The sequence below is a fragment of the Egretta garzetta genome, unplaced genomic scaffold (genome assembly GCF_000687185.1).
Source record: "Egretta garzetta isolate BGI_Z169 unplaced genomic scaffold, ASM68718v1 scaffold268, whole genome shotgun sequence".
Classification (NCBI taxonomy): domain Eukaryota; kingdom Metazoa; phylum Chordata; class Aves; order Pelecaniformes; family Ardeidae; genus Egretta; species Egretta garzetta.
The window spans coordinates 2,917,127-2,940,446 of NW_009260600.1; positions in this window are offsets into that span (position 1 = coordinate 2,917,127).

Genomic DNA, 23,320 nt, shown 5'->3' on the forward strand with positions numbered 1-23,320 from the left:
CCCCCCTCCCTCAGTGGGATGGGGGAGAGAATCGGGAAGAAAATAAAAGGTTAGAGCCGAGGGCTGAGATAAAGACAGTTTAATAAGAGAAAATAATAATAATAGTAATAATGAGAATGATAACAGAATATACAGAATATACAAAACGAATGAGGCCCAATGCAATTGCTCACCACCCGCTGACCAATGCCCAGCCCGCCCCGAGCCGCGAGCAGTCCCCGAGCCACGAGCAGTCTCCCCGCAACCGACTGACCGAAAAAAAAACCTAACCCCCCCCAAGCATGACGTTATATGGTATGGAATAGCCCTTTGGTCAGTTTGGGTTAGCTGTGCTAGCTGTGCTGTACTCCCAGCTTGTTATACACCTGGGCGAGCAGGAGAAGCTCAAAAAGTCCTTGAGTAGTCTGAGCACTACTTGGCAACAGCTGAAAACATCAGTGAGTTATCAACATTCTTCTGGTACTAAATCCAAAACACAGCACTATGCTAGCTACTATGAAGAAAATTAGCTCTATCCCAGCCAAAACCAGGACAAGAACTAACTGGAAGTCCTATTCAATAACAGATTAGCCAGGACAGGAGCAGGCCTTTCAGAAGACTAATCTTTTTAATAACAATCTTACAAAGTCATTGGCTCATATCAAAAGAAGCTGCTGCTCTTGAAATCAGGTTTGCCCAGCAACATTTGCTGTGTGCAGCTGTCAGACATAGCGTGAGCCACTGCGGAGAAAGCCCTGCTGTGCTGTGAATCGTGGCGCACTCAACCAGGACTTAGAAGGTTATGGGATGGAAGAGATGAAATATCTACAGATTACTTGTTCTTTAGCCCAATCCAGTTGATAAAGTCAATGGACAGTCAGCATGCTTGAATGCTTATTTTTAAAGAGTAACACAAAAGATGTCTAAACCCTCTCCCTGCCATTCCTGTGCATACAGTACACTGTCAAAAGCCTCAGACATAAATACTCTTCTCAAAGCATGCAGGGCTAAATCAATGACCTAACTAAGCAGACAAAAAAACCCCAACCCACCACAACATGAGAAAAAGAATGTGGTTGATTAAACTGAGATATTTCTAATCTTGATTTGTACTTGTTATACATTACAGTTTGAAAGAAAAAATATGTTGATATAACGGCTCAGTAGGAGTTTCTAGAAGACAACAAAAACCTGTTTATTACAATCCCTCACCTGCATGTTTGTAATGCCCAGCTGAGACTGACTGGCCTTGTGAGAAGTCCTAGTTTGGTTCCAATGGGAAATGACACAATTTGCTTAAGAACCTGCCTTCAAAAAATTACACACAAGCCAAGAGCTGGGACGCAAAGAAGCAGAATCAAGAAAAGAACATGATGAATTCCAGGAGTGGTTTCCTTCTCTGGAATTTCAGATGATTGACGAAAAATGGCTGAGTAGAAAGAACCAGTCCATAAAACAAGCAATGAAATAATTTATTTTCAGAATGCCAATGCAGTTTGTCTCTGACCATGGGTACTGTGGTGGCATGGTACAGCAAACAGTGCTCTGCTGCGCAGGGGCCCCTGTGCGTTCCTACATGTTCACAGCACTCTGGGAGCGCAGGGCAGATCTTGCACTAGGGAATCAGATATGAGAGCTGGGTCCCAGTGTTTTTCAATCCTCATTTTTTTCAATCTGTACTTCCTACAAAGAGATTACATTACTAGAAATTCCAGCATTGGTTGTATGGATGTCTTTGGTTCTCATTTCTATTTTCTGTTCATTTGCTTTAAATAGTCAATCCTTTTTTAACATGCTGCTGTAATATTATGAATTTGAGTTCTTGCATCTCTTCTGCCCTCATTTTTCATTTCTTTCCCCTTTCTTTTATTCCTGTTAACTCAGGTCCTCCAAATCTATCAGACTGGTACTAACTTGTGCTTTCCCCCCACCCCAGACCACACTTAGATATCACACTATAAAGTACTCTACTCAAAACTCTCTACAGGTTTGATTTGGTGGACCAAAAGATTGTTGCACTACAAGTTAAATGACAAAGTCTGTAATTTATTTTACTTATTTTTTTTTGCTTTTTTATCAGAGAAAATTTTAGATTTTGTGTTATTTCTAAAACATAAATTATATTATGGAAAATTGCTAGGCGACTGATGTTTTCTGAGTTTTAAGCAGGATCACCATGATAGTTAAAAGAAATCTAATAATGAAAAAAAAAAAAAAGACCACAGAATTAGTGAACTATTACAAATACCAAATTGTGCCTTTCCTAAAAAAAAATCTGCCTAAGACGTCCCTCCCTATGTTGCAATACTCTAAACTATACTGTAATATTTAATAAGTAAATAAGAGTATGTCATCAATACTGATGTGTGTTAAGATGGTTTTAAAATGGAAGAATTTTTAGGCCACCCATCTCTATTGATAGCAGGAATTTTGTGGCACTGCCCTACATGTGTAAAGATGACTGTCCCACTTGTAGGCCAACATGGTGGGCAGCTCCCCCACCGCTGCACAGTGCCAGGGGAAGGAAAACAACGGCCTGAAAAAGTTGCGTGTTGTTTCCCTTTTCTTTCTAATTTTTTGAAAGATGCAAGAGGGGAGAAACTCATCAGACTCCTCTGGAGGTTATGGTGGTTTCAGTGGGGGTCATGACAGCAGTTGATTGGTATATGGAAACCACTGTCTCAGAAGATATTTAAGTTGAGCCTCATCATGAGAGACTTTGAAAACTGAAATAAGAGATTAGCGACCCCAACAACTCCTAAGTCCCTTTCTTCTACAGTCTGGTTTGAACCAGCAAATTGAACTTTTGAACTTCCCCCTCGCCTCCAACTTGTAACTCTTTTTGGATTTACTTTCTGTAGAAACCTGAATATCTTGATATTTCTGCGAGGTTTCTAAGGCATCCTTCCAGACCTCTAAATAGCTGTTGAACAGTCTGCATAACCTGTATGCTATACTGCTTTCATTCAATGAGATTGCAAAGTGTATCTTTTCTAAACATAACAAGAAATATTATAAAAAATATTTTGATTTTAAAGATTGATGTTAAGATGATCCTTCTATATATCTACAATATAAAGTGAAAAGTAATATCTTTGTATAAATTATGCATATTTATATGTCTGTGTGGATACATGTACATATGCAAAGGGTACAAAATATCAGGCATTAACTTACACATTTAAAATTCCTTCCAAATATTCTGTCTTAATGGGTAAGACACATTAAATACAATCCTTAGTACTGATTATATTCCTAGCAACTGAAGTAACTTAGCTAATTTTACACACACAGAGTCAAGGTTTGCAGTGGAAGCTGAATATTTTAGTATTTACAAAGCTCCATTGGGCAAAACCATTTGTCAGTTCTGGTTCTGAACCAGGATTTCAGTATTTAAATTAGATTTTCAAAGCCTTTTTTTAACACCTGGGAAATGAGGACTACTCTAATTTTTGAAAATACCACAATCAGACGTCTCTACATGGTGTTTACAAGAAAACAGGAATAGAACAAAACCATGGATTCATACCACCAAAGAGAGTGCAGCAAATAGAGAAATCATATACACAGCATTAAAGCCATTATAAATGGGCTACGAAGACAAAGGGCAGAGGAAAGACATAAAAAGGCTAAATTTTTTGCAAGTGTAATTTCTTGTTACCTATACTCAGAGAATTTTTGTCACAACTTTTTTTTTTTACTAACTTTTGAAAAAATGAGTGCTTATATCACAGGAAAAATGAGCTCAGATGAAGTAAACTGTAAACCCCAAGATCATTTGGCTGATTCACAAAACCTCAAACTCCGTTGCTCATTGGTTTCCAGACTCTGTTGTACAGTAGTTTCAAGTCTGGTTTCGGTTAAGAAATAATGCTTGTCGTAATACTTTCTGGTTTTTTTGTAATCATCCAAGTATCATAAAATGTAAACTTTTAAATTATCCTCAGCAGTTTTGCAAAGGGTATTAGACCTTTCATGAACCATTTTTCTTCTTTGAAGTTTTGGCCATAAAGTTGAGCTAAGTTTCCCAAAAGCATGGGAGGAAAAGTTACAAGTGATTTTCATTTGCAATTTACACATGGCATACGGAGAATCTACCTTTTACTACAGTGTAAGTCCGAATGTTCTGCATTTCAGTTTATGAGTGTGCAGATTTTGGAAAGGCCATGATTCTGTGCATCAAAGTCTAGACTGTTATTACCAAATCTTGGGATCTGCTTTTGTTTTTCTGTAAAGAGTAATTTCTATAATCTTCCTCCCCTATTTTTCCCAACTCCCCTCTGTTCCTGACCATCTATTGGCTGTAGAATAGTATATCAGCATTTTAGGCCATTTTGCATTATCCTAGGCTTCCTGGAAGGTTTTTAATGTGCTACAGTATTTATTACCTGCTCAAAATTCTTCCTGAAGTTCAGCTTAAGAAATAATGCCTTCTATGTTAGCATAGAGTTTCCCAGGTAGCAGCAACCAGTCATTTGTTCAGTCCATCCCATTGATGCCATTCCAAAAATACTAAGGGATATGTTTGGTAAATTTCAATTTTTTAGAAGGCACGTATTTAGTGATGTTGTGAAAAATGGTTCCCGGGCAGAGATACAGGTGCAAACTAATGCACACGCTATCCAAGGGAAAGATGTGTAGAGCTCACAGGCTACATACTCTTTTTGCTAGCAGCTGGCTGACTGGTCAGCCCATGTGTCACTATGAAGTGGTCTCAGAATGTGCTGTTACTTACAGAATAATATTTTTTTTAGTCATTTCTGATAGATATAGTGAGTTGACCACAAGATATTTTTTCCTGTCTAGGTAAAAGATATTTTAATTGCTCTTGATTTACATGAACATAACTGAAGTCAGATTTTCGGCCATGCATGGGCTGTGCTATGCACATGTCTATCTTGTATTTTCAAATAGAGAAGTTATCTGCTGATAACTCTCCTGGGAACCTTTATATAATTTAAACATTGGTGTAGACAGCCTACTTATGAGAGACCAACATCAGCCTTAAGCAAAATCCTCTGGTCTGGGATAAATTAGACGTACTTTTTATTACCATTCCCTCAGGCAAGAGCCTGGGAATACAAATGAGCTTCTAACAGGGCTCTGAAGATAAACAGATTCACGTGCCACTATTTCTGCAGGGAAAGAATTTCAGAGTCTGAACAATTTAACTGAAACTGTACAGATACTCTCATTTAAAGTTGATTAGTTGGATACAGTTTTACTCCTTTTCCACTGGAACTGCAATGGCTCTGTGAATAGATGTCCACCAAGTCACAAGGTGTTTTAAAAATCCAAATATGGATTTTGCATCTTGCTAATAATATATGTATAAGATGCTAGCTGATTGACTTCTTATAAGTCCTTTGGAAGGGGTTGGTGAAGTAAAAGAAAATTTGCATTATGTGCAGTCATGCCAAAGCTCATATGCATCAAATAAATGTAAAAAACCACAGGCAACCATGGCTTCCCATCTAAACAGCAGCTCTTTCTTGACCTTTGTGATTCTACAGATATGATACTTTAGGTACGGCTGCAACACTTTGCAAAGATACTGCCCTCAGTTTTGTTCCGTCATCAGGTTAAAGCCCTCACCCTGTTACTGAGTCCATAACCAATCACAGCAGTGATCCTGTTTTATTTAAAACAAATTAGTTTAAATTAACATCCACAACAGTGAACGGCTGTAGATGGTAACATTCAAAACTGCCACAATGATATCAGGAGCTGCCCATTTCTTAATCAGCTTACTTTCTTTTACAGCCCTAATTTAGACAAATGTTGAGAGGACAAAAGGAAAAAGCACATGAGAAAGTTATCCTAGGATAATTAAAGCACTGTCTAAAACCTCAGTATCTTAACAGTTATCTTTGAGAGTCCACAGAGGACAGTTAAGATTGGAATAGCTGCAAAAGGCAGACACAGGGTATAGATTTATAATGGAAAATAGAAATGGAATTATCAGCTTAGCTTGTGTCTGTGGAAAAATTCTGGAAAAAAATTAAATAGCTGTTAACAGCTGGAGAATAATAAAGCCACAGTTATCATATAGCCTTATGTGAGGCTTTTTGTGCTCACATAGTATCATCAGATGCCAAGAAAATCTTAGCCTGGATGCAGCTGCTGGAGTGCATATTAATGTGGCCTGAAAGTATTGACTGGTAGTTGCAGTTGAGATGGGTTTCATGGAGTTATATCCTGTGTGTAGCTCTGTTTAGTGCTAGTATTCAACAAACTGGAAAAATGGTCAGATGAATTTCAGAAAGGAAAAATGTGAAGTGTTACCCTTCTGCAGGAATAACCAGCTGCGGAAGTGCTAAGTGCTGGCAGTCTGATAGCAGGTTTTCAGGTAAAGATCTGAGAGTTATGAGAGTGTGAGTTGGTGACCATTGCTATTGTAAAATAGGCAGAGCCCCTGCAACATGCTCAGGAGCTCCTCCGACTTGCCTTTATGTTGCTGAGGCCTCACATGGAGTATCGTGTGTCCTTCAGGGGCTGCATTTCAGAAAGACATGGAAGAAACAAAGACCCAGAGGAGAATTAAGATGATAATCAGAAGCCAAGAAAACATGACCTCTGAGGAAAAAAAATATTGTCTGGGCATTGTTTCATATACATGAGAGAAGATTTGGGGGAGGGAGATGGTTGAATTCTTCAAGGATAAAAAACACTGCTGTAAAGAGGAAGGGAATAATCTATTGTTCATTTCCATAGCAGGGAGACCCAGAAGTAATGGGTTTAAGCTACCATGAGGAATAATAATCTTAGGTACTTAAAAGTTTCTGATGGACTAGGATAATGAAGCACCGGAATGGATTGTCTGGGGAAGCTGAGATGTCCCCATCAATGGAAGACTTAACGAATGTGTTAAACAAGCAACTGCCTGCAATGACACATCTTCAGTTTGTCCAGCTTTGGAGGAAAAGAATGTATTTAGGTTATTTCTTCAAGTCTCTTCCATAGGCAACTATATCAGATTCTGTGACATACACTGGCTTTGTCCTAATATCACTATAACACAGTTAATAAAATTACATGTTTCTGTAGCTTTAATACAGCTTAGGAAATACATTTTTGTTAACATTTTAAACTTCTTTCAGGAAGCATTTAGCTTGAATTACTTCCCTGTATTTTATTTTCTCCCCAAATATCATATTTCTGTAATTTCAGAAATTCTGGATTTGGATTAGCAGGCTTGAATCATTAATTTGTAAATTTAGAAATTAAAGCCTTTTATTTTATTTTCATTTTCCTCTACCTCCATTCACTTGCCCTAGGAAATATTTTCAATTTGTTTACCTTGTGAGGCAGAGAACATTTCACATGATAGAAATATTTAAATAAAACAAATTCTGGTCATATACACTGCTTATGAAGAAGCAGCAAGGACATAGAAAAAAAGAAAACCAAAATTAACATGAGAGAAAAATCCTCACTTGTGACCCACACAGTCTGATTATCCCATCCAGTGGTACAAGATTATATGACCATCCAGAAAATCAGTGCTAGGAGATTCAACCAGCAAATATTTCAATTAATGTGGACTGTATCTTTTGTAAGTGGAGAGAAAGATATCTTTCAGTAAGAAAGCTTTCCCTTAAGTGAGCTGTACTGCTTTCAGGAATACAGTGAATATTTCTTGCCAGAATTGCTGACTTCAGGGAAACCTGGAAGGAAGGAAATAACAAATTTGGGATGGTACCACAATATGTGTATGTGTACTTATTTTCTGTAATGATGGTACCACCTAGATAGGGAGCAATGTACCTGTGAAAAAATCTGGTATAAAAGAAAGGTCAAAGAAAAAGTCTTTTGTTAACTGTATTAGTACTGGGGAAGTACTTACCAGCACAGTGTTAAAGATTCAAATGTTTGGTGTTACTGGTGACAGCTAGTATGTATTTTGGGAGACAGATGTTCTATCACATGATTTTTTCATTCAGTTTGTTCTTGCCAGCTTTATTGACTATTTGTGATACAGATGGAGATCTAGAGAGAGAAAGTTGCAGATCATAGGCTACAGGTAATAGCATCAAAGTCAGCACCAAGAAAAGAGATGTAGACTGTAGAGACTGTGTAGTGAAAAAGATTGTAATATGTAAGAGAAGGTATAATTTTTTCAATACTGAGAGGCAACAAGGACGCATATTTGAAAAGGAGGTAGAAACTCTGCTAGACAGGGAATAAGTACAACAGACAGATTTTGGTCTGACATATTTGGTTTGCTTTGTTTTTCTCCTTCAAAGTCTAGAAAACAGACAAGCTCGTGGATGGTAAACTACACATGCAACTTCAGTGATAACCCAGCATTCACAGACATATTAAGAGCATCATTCTTTTATTAATGAAATATATTTTCTATGAGTAAGTCCCCATCACCAAATTAGGAATTTGGCAATAAGAGGAAGGAAAAATAAGATGAAAAATGAATATGTGATAGCTGGCATGCTCTTTTCCTTCCTAGTTTACTTTCACCATGTCACTTGTATTTTTAGGTCTTAGTAACAGAACTAACCTTTCTAGATTTAGACTCACTATGTATCTTTGTAGATACAGAAAAAAAAAAATTAGATTTCCTTCAGCATTGTACAGCTATGACATCAGGTTTTTTTATTCTCTCCAGTTCCTTTGTTAAATTACAATATTTAATACTGATTTCACACAGAGTAGTAGAAAAAATGACATCCTTCATGTACTCCACCTTTCCTGACATAAAGGTTCATTTTCAGATTAGAGTTAGAGTTAGAATTGATGCTGGGTCCTTGCCTATTCTAGACAGAAAACTTAGGCAAATTGACTGATGTATAAATGACATTCTGCTCAGCTGGTACAATAACTTTAATAGCTTACAGATGTTAGAGCAGCACAGGCAGGCAGTGTGTTTGTTCTGTGACAAATATTTATTATGCCTGGAGGAAAAAAGTTTATGAAGATAATCAAATATTATTCAAGTATTTATTTAAGAATATGCATGCCACATTGATGAAGTGAGTTTAAGGTGAATATAATATAAATTCTCAAGAATCTCCTAAGAATTCATGATACAACTTCCAAGTCCGTATGGATTTAGAATATTAAAGAAAAAAACCCCAGACATTAGAAGAGTTTTGAAAGCTGCAACTTTATCAACTTCTAGTTTTAGGAAGGTCTGCTGAGTATCAATCCCAATACCAGTCTTTAATTCAATCTCAGTACCAGATATTAATATTTGCAAGTGAACTCACGTGCCATATAATTATTTTCTTTCTCTTGTGAACTTGGGTATCTCTTTTTAAATGACTGGATACAGTTTTCCAATAGTTTCGCCTGTCTCAGTACCCAGTGAAGTCTGCTCTGTAGAAGAGATCTGTTGTGTTGTGGAGTTAGGTAGAAGTCACAGCAGCTCTCTGGCAGAGACAAGGAGAGAACCTAACAATTCAGGAAAGCATCCAACTTTCTTAACCTAAAGGTGTCCCCACTCCGCCTAATTTCCTTATTTCATTCTTCAATGGCAGTGTCAGGGATGCTATGTGCTGTTAACTGAATGCTTTAAATCAAAATTTCCACATCTAACCATAAACGTCACACAGGTCCAGAGAGACAAGCACAGCAGTACAGTTCAAAGCACAGCCAAGAAGATTATGTAAGGATTAAGGATTCAGGGTCATCCAAAAATCGTGACTCTGCTAACAAAAAGGGAACATAAACAGAAGGAAATTATTTCATCTGATCCATAAGGGAATTAGGCTGTGGTGTTTAAAAACACAAAAACTGTGAATAAACTTCTAAACTAAGAGTGTGGGGAGACAGCAGTGGAAAAACACATGGTTCAGGGTTCAGATTTGAGAAGGACTTGCAGGACAAATCGGAGGCTGCAATTAGTCAAATAGGAAGTAGAAAATAAAGTGCCATTTAAAATACAATTCCAGGAATGGATAACTGAAATTCTTTGGTACCAGTTCTTTCACATTAATGATACAAATTTAAGAAATAAGACAGAAGAACTAGAATGTCCCTTCATGAGGACATCATTGTATACATACCACCAGCCCGGTGAAGGAAGACAGTCAATGAAAACCTGCAGTGCTAAAATGTGAAGTAAACAGAAAGTACAGAATAGGCCATAACAGGAGTGGATTAGTGCCATATAGCAAGAGATCATAGAATCAAATGACAGTAAAAAAAGTATTTGCCTGAATAGGTAAAGAAGAACCTATACATTAACATTTCAGCTTAATTGGAGAAGCTAGGGAGCAGGATGGTGACATTAGCTGTGATATGCCAAGGGAGGTAAGAGAGGTAAAAGAGGGAGATAAGTAACTGTGATGAGAGACTTTAATTACACCCAGGTTGGCTGGGCAAATGTCACAGCAAGGCCCAGGGTATTGACTCAAGTTGATGACGACGACACTATGGCTGTCTCATGGAATGGCTCATTAGAGAGGTCATGAAGAAAAAGGCAACAACCAATATGGTGGTTAATATCATGCAGGATCTCATTACAGATGAAAATTCAAAAATAAATTCTGTGTGGCCTCTTCATAGACAAGTCCTTTCTTACTTACTGAAAGTGAAAGCAAGGAAGGATAAGGGTGGCCCACATGATTTAGTCCTTTAGGATTCTTGAAAAGTTTTTGACAAAGTCTCTCACCAAAGAGTTTTAAGGAAAGTAAGGAATTATAGGATAAGAGGGAAAATCCTGGCTTTGATGATTAACTGAAAGATAGGAAATGGGAGGTGAAAACAAATGCTTGTCACAGTGGAGAAAATAACCAAGCTCCATGGGGATCTGTGCCAGTCAAGTCTATGATAGTGTAAAATATTCTGAAGAACTCCTCCCAGGGACCTTTTATCACTCAGTGCTACTGAAAGCATCTGATTTTCTTTTTGTTGTGGTCTAAAGAAGTAAAATTTGGGGGTTCAGATACGGGTGAGCTATGAGGATAAATTAATACTTTGTGAAGGACTGCAGTGTGGTCCTGAGGAACTTTATGTAGTTAATTTGTTTTTTAAGAAATCAGAACATTTCAGTTCAAGTTGATAGGTGTTAGCATTTGGTGATGATGGTGGCCTGATGCAGTGTGCTTTCTTCACTAAGGATTTCACTAATACCAAAACCCACCAACAAACAGTTCTTGAGGATATTAACAACTCTGAAATCAAAACATAATTTGAGCAGCACATATTAAATAAAATCTAAAACAACTTATTGAAAAAATGCGGAAAACCCTGATTCTTTAGTCAAGGACCACACATCTTACACAGTGATGGAGAATTCATAAGGGACAGAGAAATAAAAGTATGTATTATGTCATGAGTGCATCATCGTGTATAGCTAAAGAGTACTGAACTAAGGAATTATTCCCATGTTCCCATGCTTCAGATGTTGGATTTTTCAACCTCTATTTCTCTTACAGTATTTTCTATGCATGATTTATTTGCTTAGTAAGGAAAAATATACAGTAAAAAGCTGACTGCTGCCAAATCATGATGTTGAAAAATCTCAGCACAGTTATTGCCTATTTCTAGAGATGTCTAAATTCCATGAATGCCTTTCTTTTTTCTTTCTTTTTTTTTTTTTTTGAAGCTCAAGAGGAAAATAATTGTAACCTTGCATGAACTTAGCACTTTTCCAGATCTGTCTAGGCTGAACAGCTCACAAGCGAAAACACATGGCTACATTTGTTTTACATTAAACAGAATAGGTTAAAACAGTTGGAATCAATAATAGAATCAAAACTCCCATAAATGCTCACACCACTAAATACTAACCAGTTTTTTTTATTTTCCTTCCTTTTTTTCTCTGTCTCTTCTCCACCTCTTCTGCTCAGGTGATCCTGAATTATTTTATATGTATCTTCAATACATATAAATAATTCATTTAGCCAAAACAACAAATAACTTAAAGATGAAAAATATTTCCTGGTAGATAGGAAATATGAATTTAAGACTCCTTAGGCTGAAAAGGAAGCCTGATCTAAACTTCTTGACTGGTCACCGTTAGTCTAGCCTGAAAGATGTGAGTACACCTCCCTTTTAAAATAAGACCATCTATCTTTAGAGAAGCCTCTGGGCTCTGAATCAAGGCAGGCAGAGGTGCACACACCACCTCTGAAAACAGGTGGACCAGACACGGGTTGCTCTGTGTAGCTCCTTGTAGCATCTTCCGTGTCTTACATGTCCCAAATTTCACTGGGGTGAGTACCCTCTCTATATATATATTTATTTTTGCTGAAGTAAACCTATGATTTTAACATTTGCAGCATGCTTGGAAGAGAAATTTAGCAAAAGTAGCAAGCATTCACCTGCCTAATGTCAATTTAATAAGATAATGTACTGTATTTAAATCTAAGTATTGCAGTATGAACTTTCAGTTATTTAAAATCTTCATTAGATCTAGCTCTAAATGAAGACTGATTATCCTTCTAATTTAACTGAAGGTTCTTGATATAGATACCAGTTTTATGTAACGTTGAAGGCATCTAGAATTGATGACTAGCCTGGAAGAGGATGTTTCTACCCAATGTTTCGACAGAACTGTGTGTGAAATATCCAGTGTATACTGCACAACAGCATAAAAACACATTAACGAATTGTGAATCATTTATCCCAGAGGTATAAACAGACCATTCTCAAGAAAAAAAAAGATGCATCCTGCAGCCATGGGGGAAACAGTCATTTGTCCTAATCAGATGGGAATTTCTTGGAGAATGTCCAGAAAAGTGAAATATGAAACGTGCATCATAGGAAAATATTCAGCTTTTATTTTAGTTTCCAGTACAATCCTACAGAGGTGAAACCAGTGCTGATGTCCATATTTCTTAATACTTAAATTTTAATAGAATTTTCTTATTTGGTCCAATGTTGTAATGATCCTATACATTTCAAACAACTTTTATCAATATATGTAGAAATGCTGTACCAAATTTTTGTCAACTCTTATAGAAAATCTTTAGAGCATTTAAAATAATCAGGATCACAGCAAGCAGTTCATGAAGAAATTGTTAGAATAACAGTACTTAACAAGAGAAATTGCTATATCAAATTAAACAAATTTAGGAAATAATAAATCACTTTAAACATGACACTTTAGGGATTTGCAATGGCTTACTGACATCAGTGTTAAACAGCATCAACTAAATTAGCTGAAACTTTCTGCAATAGGCAGGTTCATTATGTACTAAATAGAGAAGATAGATAGGTTTTACTGATTGCTTTGTTTTGTTTTGTTTTCCTGTGTCTCCCATTGTCTCTTCACCTAGCCTTGACAGAAGCACAGACAGAATCTGAGCTACCAGAAATATTATTAAAGGAATGCATAATACTTTTTGAGGTAAAACCATATTTATGGCGGACATGCAGGATGTCACTGCAGCTATATACACTCCAGTGAAAAACTGAAAAAGCAATTATAAATCCTTTTACAAGATTTACAAATCCTTTTACTTTTATGAGGCCTGTTATTTTACAAAAGGAAAGCTACAATCCTATCGCACAAATTCCCTTCCATTTGAAAAAGTGCTGCTTTCCATACTGTAACAAGAGCAGGTGCCCTGTTAGACCAGCACAGTGCTGTTATGTGTTTTGGCAGGTACAATGAGCAATACTCTATCATGAAAGATTACCTCCTGACTAATGATGATCACTATAAACAGTTGGGTGCTATTTGACTGCGTGGATGGTGGTCCCACCTAGTTGACAGCCCCTGCATATGTTTTATCTCATCTTGCCTTTCAAACCATGCATGGAGTTAGACAGAGAGTTGGAAGAAGCTTCAGAAAGTTATGAGGAAGAAAATGATGAATAGAGGGCTATTAAATGATATTGTAACAAATAAAGCATAAATACTGGCCTTTATCATCATCTGAGTTTATCTATGACAGGGAAGACCTTTCTGAAGCTGTATTTGGGACCTAAAAAATTAACTGCTTGACACATAAAGATAACAAGAGACTTCATCCAGATTCTCTTTCTTTGGCCTGTTGAGACTGCACTGAAATATCCAGCTGAAATCTTGATAGGTGTTGTAGGAGGTTTTGAGTACAATTTTTCAGTATTTTTACCTGCATGCAATAGATTCTATGCAAAAATTCCCTGCTTTGCCTACACTGTAGCTTTTGGGTTTTTATTCCAACAACCTGAAAATGGGACAAGAACCCACAACTTCTGATTCTAATATCAATTTTTTGGAAGTATTATTCTTACAGTTTTACCCAGTCTGACTATTTAGACAGAATATTCCAAAGTGCAAAAAAAAATTTATTAAATAGAGTTTTCTTTCTCTATGCCTATATTTGATTGCAACAGTTCACATTATATGGATCCTTGAGGCAAAGTCTTGGAGCAGATGTCATCCATTTATAGGAATCAGTGTGTTTGTACTTCAGGACAGAGCTTTGCACTGCACATTCTTCAGGCTATAGTGCTTCTTTACATGTGTATGACACTCAAGCAACTATCTTAGTGTAAACTGCTGCTACAAAATAATATTTCCAACAATTTTAGCGTGTAAAATGCTTTTGTCTAAGATATCTATCCAAGTGAAAATCAAAGACTTTTCTGACTATTTCTCATTGTGATTTATATGCTGGGGCACAAATCAATGTCTTGTTTTGTTTGGGTTGGTTTTTTTTTTGTACTGAGAAACCTCATTTCAATACCAAGTTTTTGCAAAAGTAAAAATTATTTCTATGATTGACCTCTCATTTTTATTTAATCTAGTATACAGTTGTTGTGGGAACTTTTCACCACCTTATAACCACCAGGTAGCCCCTTAAAACTATCAACAGAAGTTAGTTTAATCAAAAGCAAAATGTATTTAAAGCAGATTGTTTTGATAGACTTAAAATATTATAGGGTATTTTCTGAGCCTACTACATGTAATGGAAAAAGTAAATTAATTTCTTTGTTGGTAGGTTTAGTTAAGTGATTAATATACTAATTTGACTTGACATATGCAAGGGTGAAATTTTGGTTCTTTTTAAAATAAATAGAATTAGCATTAATATCTACCTCTGGAACTGACACAAAAGACAGAAACTTTTAAGATGAAAAAATCTGTTTTACATGCAGAAAGCAGCAGAGTAGTCACCATAAAAAATATAAAGCTTTGCTAACGTAGGTACCTGATCATGAGCTATTAGATAGACACTTATACATAACTATTTTCTTTCTAGGTAACCAAATGTTCTGTAACTACAATTTTTGAAAGCTCTCATTTACATTTGCAAGAAATATATTACTTTCATTCAAGATATGAGCACAAGTCTGCACAAAACTCATTAATTCAGAATTTAATCTGTGTGTTTTCTAATCAATGTGCTTGCCAAGCACATTTCTGGAGGTTTATACAACTTTAGCAAGCACCTTAATGAAAGTTAAAAGCTGGATGTATAGAAATTTTTGGATTTCCCAGCACATATACAAAATGATTCTTAAAGCCTTACAGGTTTTGATATTTAATCAAATTTACTGATGGTAGCATTAACCAGATTATCTAATCTTTAGAATTTGTTCTACATTTCCTCTTCCTTCTAATTAGTACTTTGTAGATCCATTCGGTGAAGAAGTTCAATTGTGGGAAAAAAATCCTCATTTTGTCTTCTTGGTCCTAATAGCTGTTACCTTTGCGACAACTTAAATTTTTTAGGTCAATGTACTGTAATCAGACACCTAGTTTTACACACCACCAGATTGACAGATACTCTCTCTCATTTTCTTCCTTTCTTGATCACTTTGTATTTCTTTTTCCTGTGGATTCAGGGAAGCTCTTGTCATAACAACCTTAGATTATATCATCATCTCTGCAACTACGTTGATTTTATGTCTCTTTTTATTTCCCACCACTCGGTGGCATTATTAACATCATCTTTTTTTTACTTGAGATAAACTTTGAGATAAATTTTATTTGCAGATTCACAACAAATAGTTCAATTGATGAGTAGGAATCTTGGAAATTTAAAAGTCTGTTTGTTTTTCTAGGAGTATTGTGCTCCACAGATAGTAAGAGATCGGTACTAAAAAAACAGAACATAAACCAAGATTTTTTCTCACAGTAAAACTGGCACCTTGGCTAGTAATACAATCACATGTCCTTCATGAAGAAGTGAGTGGTTTTTTTCATGTAGTTACTGAAAATTGATGCAAAAATTCCTGTTCTTTGACATTCACTGTTTTTCTTGCATCTATTAGATAGATCCTCTTAGAAGACAGAATAGAACCTTTTAGTTGTTTCATACAAGTATACATAAATGAAAGCATCTGCCCTGTATTGCAGGTGGTCTTGGACACATTATACAAGTAGAGTTATAGAGACTCCTGCAATTATTTCTAGTGGATATAATGTCTTTCCAAAAATATAGGAGGCTGAAATCTGTTTTTACAAACCTGAGACTTGTAAAAGATGTACAACCTGAAACTTATTGGGGTGAACCTTTGCCCACACATGCTTTTGTCTGTCATGTTACCCTCTTCTCCCCCACAACACACAAAATAGTAAGAAAGGATAAAGGGTACCAGCAATAGCATTCACAGATTGCTGACTGAAATTCATGATATCTAACATATGATTGATCTTGATCTTAGGGGATTTGTCTTACCAGTTAGTCTAAATTGCAGCAATGCCCTAAAAGAAAATTCTCACACTGAACAGTTTTATTTTATCATCTTCTATATTTTAGACTTTTCTGAATGATCCAAACATAAAATCTTGCATAGTTTCATTTTCTGGCTGAAATAGTCTTATTCAGAAGCATTCAGAGGCAATTCTCCATTAAAAAAAAGGAAATTCCTATAGATCCTCATGAAAATATAGATTGTCATGAAAAAGTCCTAGAGGAGATCTCACTTTTAAATTAAATTATGAGCCTATCTGACATCATAACACATTTTAATGCTAAAACACATCAGAGAGAGTGTAAGCTTTTAAATTTTGAAGCTCCCATTAGAATCAGGTATCTCTGTAGACAATATTCATACTACAACACTATTGTGCCTCTTAAGGAAGAGGATGAAATTCAGAGGGAAAATGCATCAAAACGCAGTTGATTCTTCAGGTCAAAATCCTGACTGGGTTTTGAGGAGGTTCAGCTCATATAGACAATATCATTGGATCCATCTCCTCAGAGTTTCAGTCACCTTTAATATTAAGAGTCATAGGGAAACATGTAGGTGTCTCAGATCCTCAGGTGAAGTTGTGTCAGCTCATTCAATAGACATCTCTGCAAACTTTTCGTGCTTCCTGCTATGATGATGGTTTCAAATATCACAGTAGGAATAGTGACCATGATATATGGCCATTCATAATTTCCTTGCCTGTCTTTATTGTTTGTTTTTCTTTCTTTTATTGGGAGCATAATCTATTTTGATAATTGTACCTGTAAAGCAATTTATAAATACATATGCCTCTTAAAGTGCAACTAATGGCTGGGAGCAACAATAAAGTCCAAAATCTCTAACCCAGCTCCTCAGATTTTATTTTTTTTTTTTTAATTTTAGCATTGTAAACACCAAAAAGTGGAAAAGCTAGAATTTTTCTTTGAAAACCAGTTTGAATTATTTTGTCCCAAAGGAATATAGAAATGCAGAAAGGCTTATCTGCACAGGTGGTTCATGTACAGGAAGCAGAATAATACACAGTTTGACAAAAGGTCACAAAGGAATAAATGAAATTCTTTTTGAACTTGACAATAATTTATCAGAGCTTTGCTTATTTTAAGTAACAAAATGGCACACTAAAGCTTCAGAATTCTCTTTTGTATACATTCGTTTCACCATCTTTACTCAGTCTGAGAATAAACTGTCTATAGTGAAAAACAAGGATGTCAGTTTTGAAAGACAGTTAACACTTTGGGCAGAATTTTGAGGTGAAGTTGCAAGACCTGACAATTTGTTGTATTCTCTTTTGCTTTCTCTCTCTAAGGTCCCAGTAAGAAAAGTTCAATGGGTGTTTTGCTCCAGCCTGGAAGTTTTGTACTTCTATATGCTAGTGGTATATGAGGATAATCCAGTGCGAAGGAATTAAAGTACTACTTTTTAATCCACAGGCATTATTTACAGTCAACTTGCAGAATGTTTTTTCATGCTAAAGTCCCAGCTGATTCCAATAAGTAGTGGAGAGAAAAAAACGGCCTCTATACTAGAGCAAATTTCAGAAATCTTGCTTTGACTGTAATGGCTGCATGCCAGCCAACATTACCTACTTCCACAATTACTTCTACTGGCTGATTTACTGACATGCCTACAAATTGAAGAACTGAGCTCTGCCATGGTTAAATTTTGGACACAGGACACAAAGTAGTCATCCAGATTTTGAAGAATCTCCAATGTGTGTGTGAGAAACTGTAAAGCTACAGTCACTCATTCCTAGTCATGAAGAGATTAGCTCTATAGAAGTAAATTTGATCGTACCATACACTGTAAGCTTTATAAACAAGAAAGGCCTTTAGGATTTTGGCTGGTATACATGGGCTACTTCTATATCACCTAGTAAAGGTCCCATGTCAGGAGTACATAGCCTCCATCCAAAGTTCACTAGTAATGTCTAGCCATGGGAAATTCCTCTTAAGTATAGGAGAGGTGGAACAATTGGGAGTCCCCGGCATCCCAAAAATTCATGCTCTAGTATTTGCTACATGGCCTGCCTCCCACCTATCAGCTCAAGTAAAGCCTTCCAGCCAGGGAAGCCCTGCCATAGGGAACTCAGGACTATTTTTCCATTAAGAGTGGGATGCAACAAGAGGGTAGCAATATATGAGAAGCTTCTGAAGTTCATCATGTAGGCTGTGAAACTAGATTACTATCTCAGAAACAATGGTGCACTGGCCAGCAGCAGTCACAGGCTGGGCTACTGCAATCAATTGGATGGAAATTTCATTTTTTAAGGTAATTTTTGTTTGCCTGTGCCAGGAAACTGTGTGTCAATGTATTTTTAAAAATTAGCTTACTATGTCCCAGAAGAGAAGCCAATGGAACACACCCTTTGGATACTGGGCACAGTGCCCATGGCACATTGATTCATGGCATAGCGGTTTGATATCTGCAAGTTCATCATTGATGTGACTTTAAGAGAACTTCAGAACCATGTACTTTTCATGTACATTTATTATGGTCATGCAACACAAATCATATCACAGGAATCCTATGGGGCTGTACTGATAACCTTTTCCTCTGACCCACAATTTTTGTTCTGTTTCCTATCTTTCAGTCGACTCTTAATCTATATGAGCCCATGATAATGTAATTCCTTTTAAGAATATTTGATAAAGAACTGTGTCAAAAGCTGCTTGGATATTCATAAGGAATTCATTTTCAGCTGTGAAAACAGCCCAAACTCCTTTTACACCTTAATCATCTATTGGCCCTACAGCCTCTCTGGTAAGCTTCCTACTTCTGAAGTGTTACTTCTGATCTACATCATTAAAATTCCATGTTTAACCCATCAAAATTAGTGCTCCTCACCCCCCTTTTCTTGTTTTGACATGATTTCTACTTTTTGAAGGTTAGTATTTTATTGTTTCTAAATGCCTCTTTCACTCTGCTTTAAACACATCAGCTCTTTCTAGTTCTTTTAAACACTTTCAGGTGGATAATAGAACCTACTTGGACAATTATTTTGAGTACCCAATAGAGTGTATTTAAATTTAAAAATATTGTGAAATCTGAAAGCATTTTAAACCTTTTGCTGAATGTTATTTTTTATTTATTTAGGACAAATTTGCTAGTTGCTTATGTAGGTGATTGAAATGAAGTGAAATATCTTCTTTCCTGTACTGATTGGCTTTCTGGGTAGTCTTCTATTATACTTCTTTTTGATACACGGTGAGGGATTGCCCTGATGAGTACATCTTGAGTCATTCTGTGTTCAGGCCAGACCTTTTTTTCCAGCCCCGCTTGAGACACTGCAGGAGCTGGGCAGTGTAAAAAGCCAGGAAATTAAAACCTGAGGACACATTTGAGAGCAAAATTTTAGCACAGTGTATACCCAAACCACAGACAAAGAAATTTAAAACCTTTTTTCCAGAGCTCAGAAATCACAACTGAAGATCATGTTAAAACCAAAAAGTTCCAAACTTACATACCATTCACTGCAAAGTTCATAATTTTCAAGAAGTCTCAAAACATGGGCTTGTCAGTAGTTCTGAAAATCTGTCCAACAAAAGAGTTTCTGGATATTGAACTTCAAGACAAAGCCTGCCTTGCTTTCAGGTGCAAGAGTCATCTGGAAATCTACTCTGAGCTGGAGGTTTTGAACCCTTGAAAAACCAGAACTTCTGGCTTTTAAAAAATGCAAATTTAAAGAAGGAAAAGTTGTCACCCCACACTGTACCCTTCAAAAACAAGGCAAATGAACAAGGCACATTTTTTTTTTTCTGAAAGAAATACAGAAAACAGCCCTAAATCCTTTCTGCAGATCAAGTTCCTGTTCATGATAGGTTAGCATCAGTGTGAAGTACGGGATGATTTCCTCTCAGCCAATGGAAAAAAGAGCTCAGGTTGGATTTAGCTACAATCCTTTCTATTTCACAGACAAGGCATGACTTATCTCCAGCATGTATAGATGGCCTCTTGATAGTAGAAATGATTGACCTGACAGAAGCAAGGAGTGGCTCTGACTTTATATGTAGCATAGAGCCACATAGCTGAGAATCTCCTTTGTCAGAGCGGGAGGAAGCCTTCTCCAAAAATCACCACAGCAGTTACAGTTCACCTGAACTCTTCCACTGAAACATTAGCTTCCCCCTTTCTTCTTTGTTCTCGTTTTTAACACCCTGTTTTGTTTTGCTAGGCTGTGCCCTCCTTTTTCATGGTGCTTGAAACCATGGCAGAGGTACACCTTTGGTTTGTGCTTGCCCTCTGCTCTTCTCAGTCAGCTGTCACACAGTGTTGTGGTAATCACCAGGTTTTGTGATATGTGTCCGAAAAACAGGCCAGAAACAGTGAAATATCACTCACACCAGCAATATTTTTATTTAGGAATTTGCAAAATATTGTGGATTTGCTGTGAATTTTTAATAATTCAGTACTTCTAATGGTCTCTGCGGGTATGGGCAGAAAAGAAACACGTTGCATTATTCTAAGTTTCTTTTGATCCAACCAAGGAGCAGAGATTTCCCTGCAGATCTGCCGTCCTTCCCTCTCTAATTCTCCAGCACCCAGGCATTTTCCAGGATGTCCCATGCATTGCTCATCATGTGGCCACTTAGCCATGAGGATGTCCAAGCAGCACAACATCCCACAAAGAAAACTGTGCAGAATGACCACTTGCAGTTCAGGTACAGCACCTAAAATACGATCAGTCTTTCCACAGAGTCTCTGTTCCTGCTGAAAAAACATCATAGAACCATAGACTCATTTAAGTTGGAAAAGACCTTTAAGGTCATCATGCCCAACCGTAAACCTAACGCTGACATTCCACCACTAAGCCATGTCCCTAAGCACCTCGTCTGCCCATCTTTTAAATACCTCCAGGGTTGAAGACTCAACCACTTCCCTGGGCAGCCCGTTCCAATGCTTGACAATACTTTTGGTGAAGAAATTTTTCCTAATGTCTAACCTAAACCTGCCCTGGCGCAACTTCAGGCCATTTCCCCTCATCCTATCGCCCATTACCAGGGAGAAGAGACCAACACCCACCTCACTACAGCCTCCTGTCAGGTAGTTGTAGAGGGTGATAAGGTCTCCCCTCAGCCTCCTCTTCTCCAGACTAAACAACCCCAGTTCCCTCAACCGCTCCTCAGAAGACTTGTGCTCCAGACCCCTCACCAGCTTTCTTGCTATCCACTGGACATGTTCCAGCAACACAACGTCTTTCTTGTAGTGAGGGGCCCAAAACTGAACACAGCATTCGAGGTGCAGCCTCACCAGCACCGAGTACAGGGGCATGATCACTTCCCTAATCCTGCTAATCCTCCACGACAAAGACCGAATGTTGTGTTTCATTCATGTTGCTTCAGGACTAACAAAAGAACTTCTCTTTGCTTCAGTGATATTGGAAAGCCATCAGTGTCTTTCTCCAGATAATTGAACAACGTTCTCTTTCTTTGATTTAAATTAATTGGTTGACTCATAGTTGGGATGATTCACCTGGGCTAACACAGTTCCCTGGCCTCACAGAGTAAATAGGCAAACAAACATGTCTTACACTAGAACAGGGAGTTTTCCAAACACCACGAAGTTATGTATCCCAGTTCTTTTTCATACCCCAACTGTGAATTGTAGAAAACACAGAAATGACAATCATACTGGCCAGGTTTTGCAGTGCACATATATGAAAGACTTAAAAAAATATTAGCATTAGAAATATCCACAGAGGTGTTTTTTTCTTCTGTGATTTGCTCAAAGCTTCCAGAATGTTTTTAATTTTGCTTTACCATTTTAAATGCTTATATTCCACATGGGGAAAAAAACCAAACCAATCGAACCTCTACTCAAGAGCACTTTGTTGAATTTTCTGCAGCAACAAATACAAATGTAAGTGGTCTCCCCCATGCTCCTCTCATTCTCCACCCCTGCCCCAGGGCTGCTCCCCCAGCTTGTGCTGCTCACGCAGCTGCTCCATGACCTGGACCACTTCCCTAAGCTGACAGCCACAGGGTTGGTTTTAGCTAAATTATGTTTAACCTGTCTCAGCCCCAGTTCAGCTCACTGCTTTGGCTCATTACAAGGAAATGAACATCCATGGATAGAGGGAACCATATTGCTCAAGCTGCTGCCTCCAACCAGAGAAATCATCATGAAAACACAACCTCAGCATTAGATTTAATTGTGTAAAAGTGAATAATTTGGCCAGACAAATGATGTACTAGACTTCTAATCAACTTAAAGAACTAATCAAGTAATGCTGAGGAATGTATCTGAGTATAATATATTAGTAATAGGCATTTTCTGTGTACCACAATGAGCCTGTAAAGCAAAAAGGCAGAGTAAAATTCTTTCCATCTCACAAAACAAGAACCTTCCCAGTATCAAATCAGAAGAGAGATGCTGCTTTGACAGATGATCAAAAGAGGCATACTAAAATGAAAATGAGCTGCAGATAACAAAAAGTGCACCCTAACATCTAAATGAATTTTTATTATTAGATTTTTTATTTATTCGTGCTAGAAAGTTGATGCAAAATGCAGCTATTTTAATAATTTGCTATCCAGAAATTTTTTGAATAAGCTAGTTTAGAGAATGATCAAAATAGTTTAATTGAAAATATATAGTTCAATGAACATGATTAAGCTGTAGCAGTAAACCCCTGTCTTCCAATTCAGCTGTGAAAATGGTACTGGAGTACCAGTATTTTGCTATGCTGGATACATAGCTGTCTGAGCTTAGCATTAGTGTGAACAGAAGGGGGTGGTGTTACCTCAGGTTG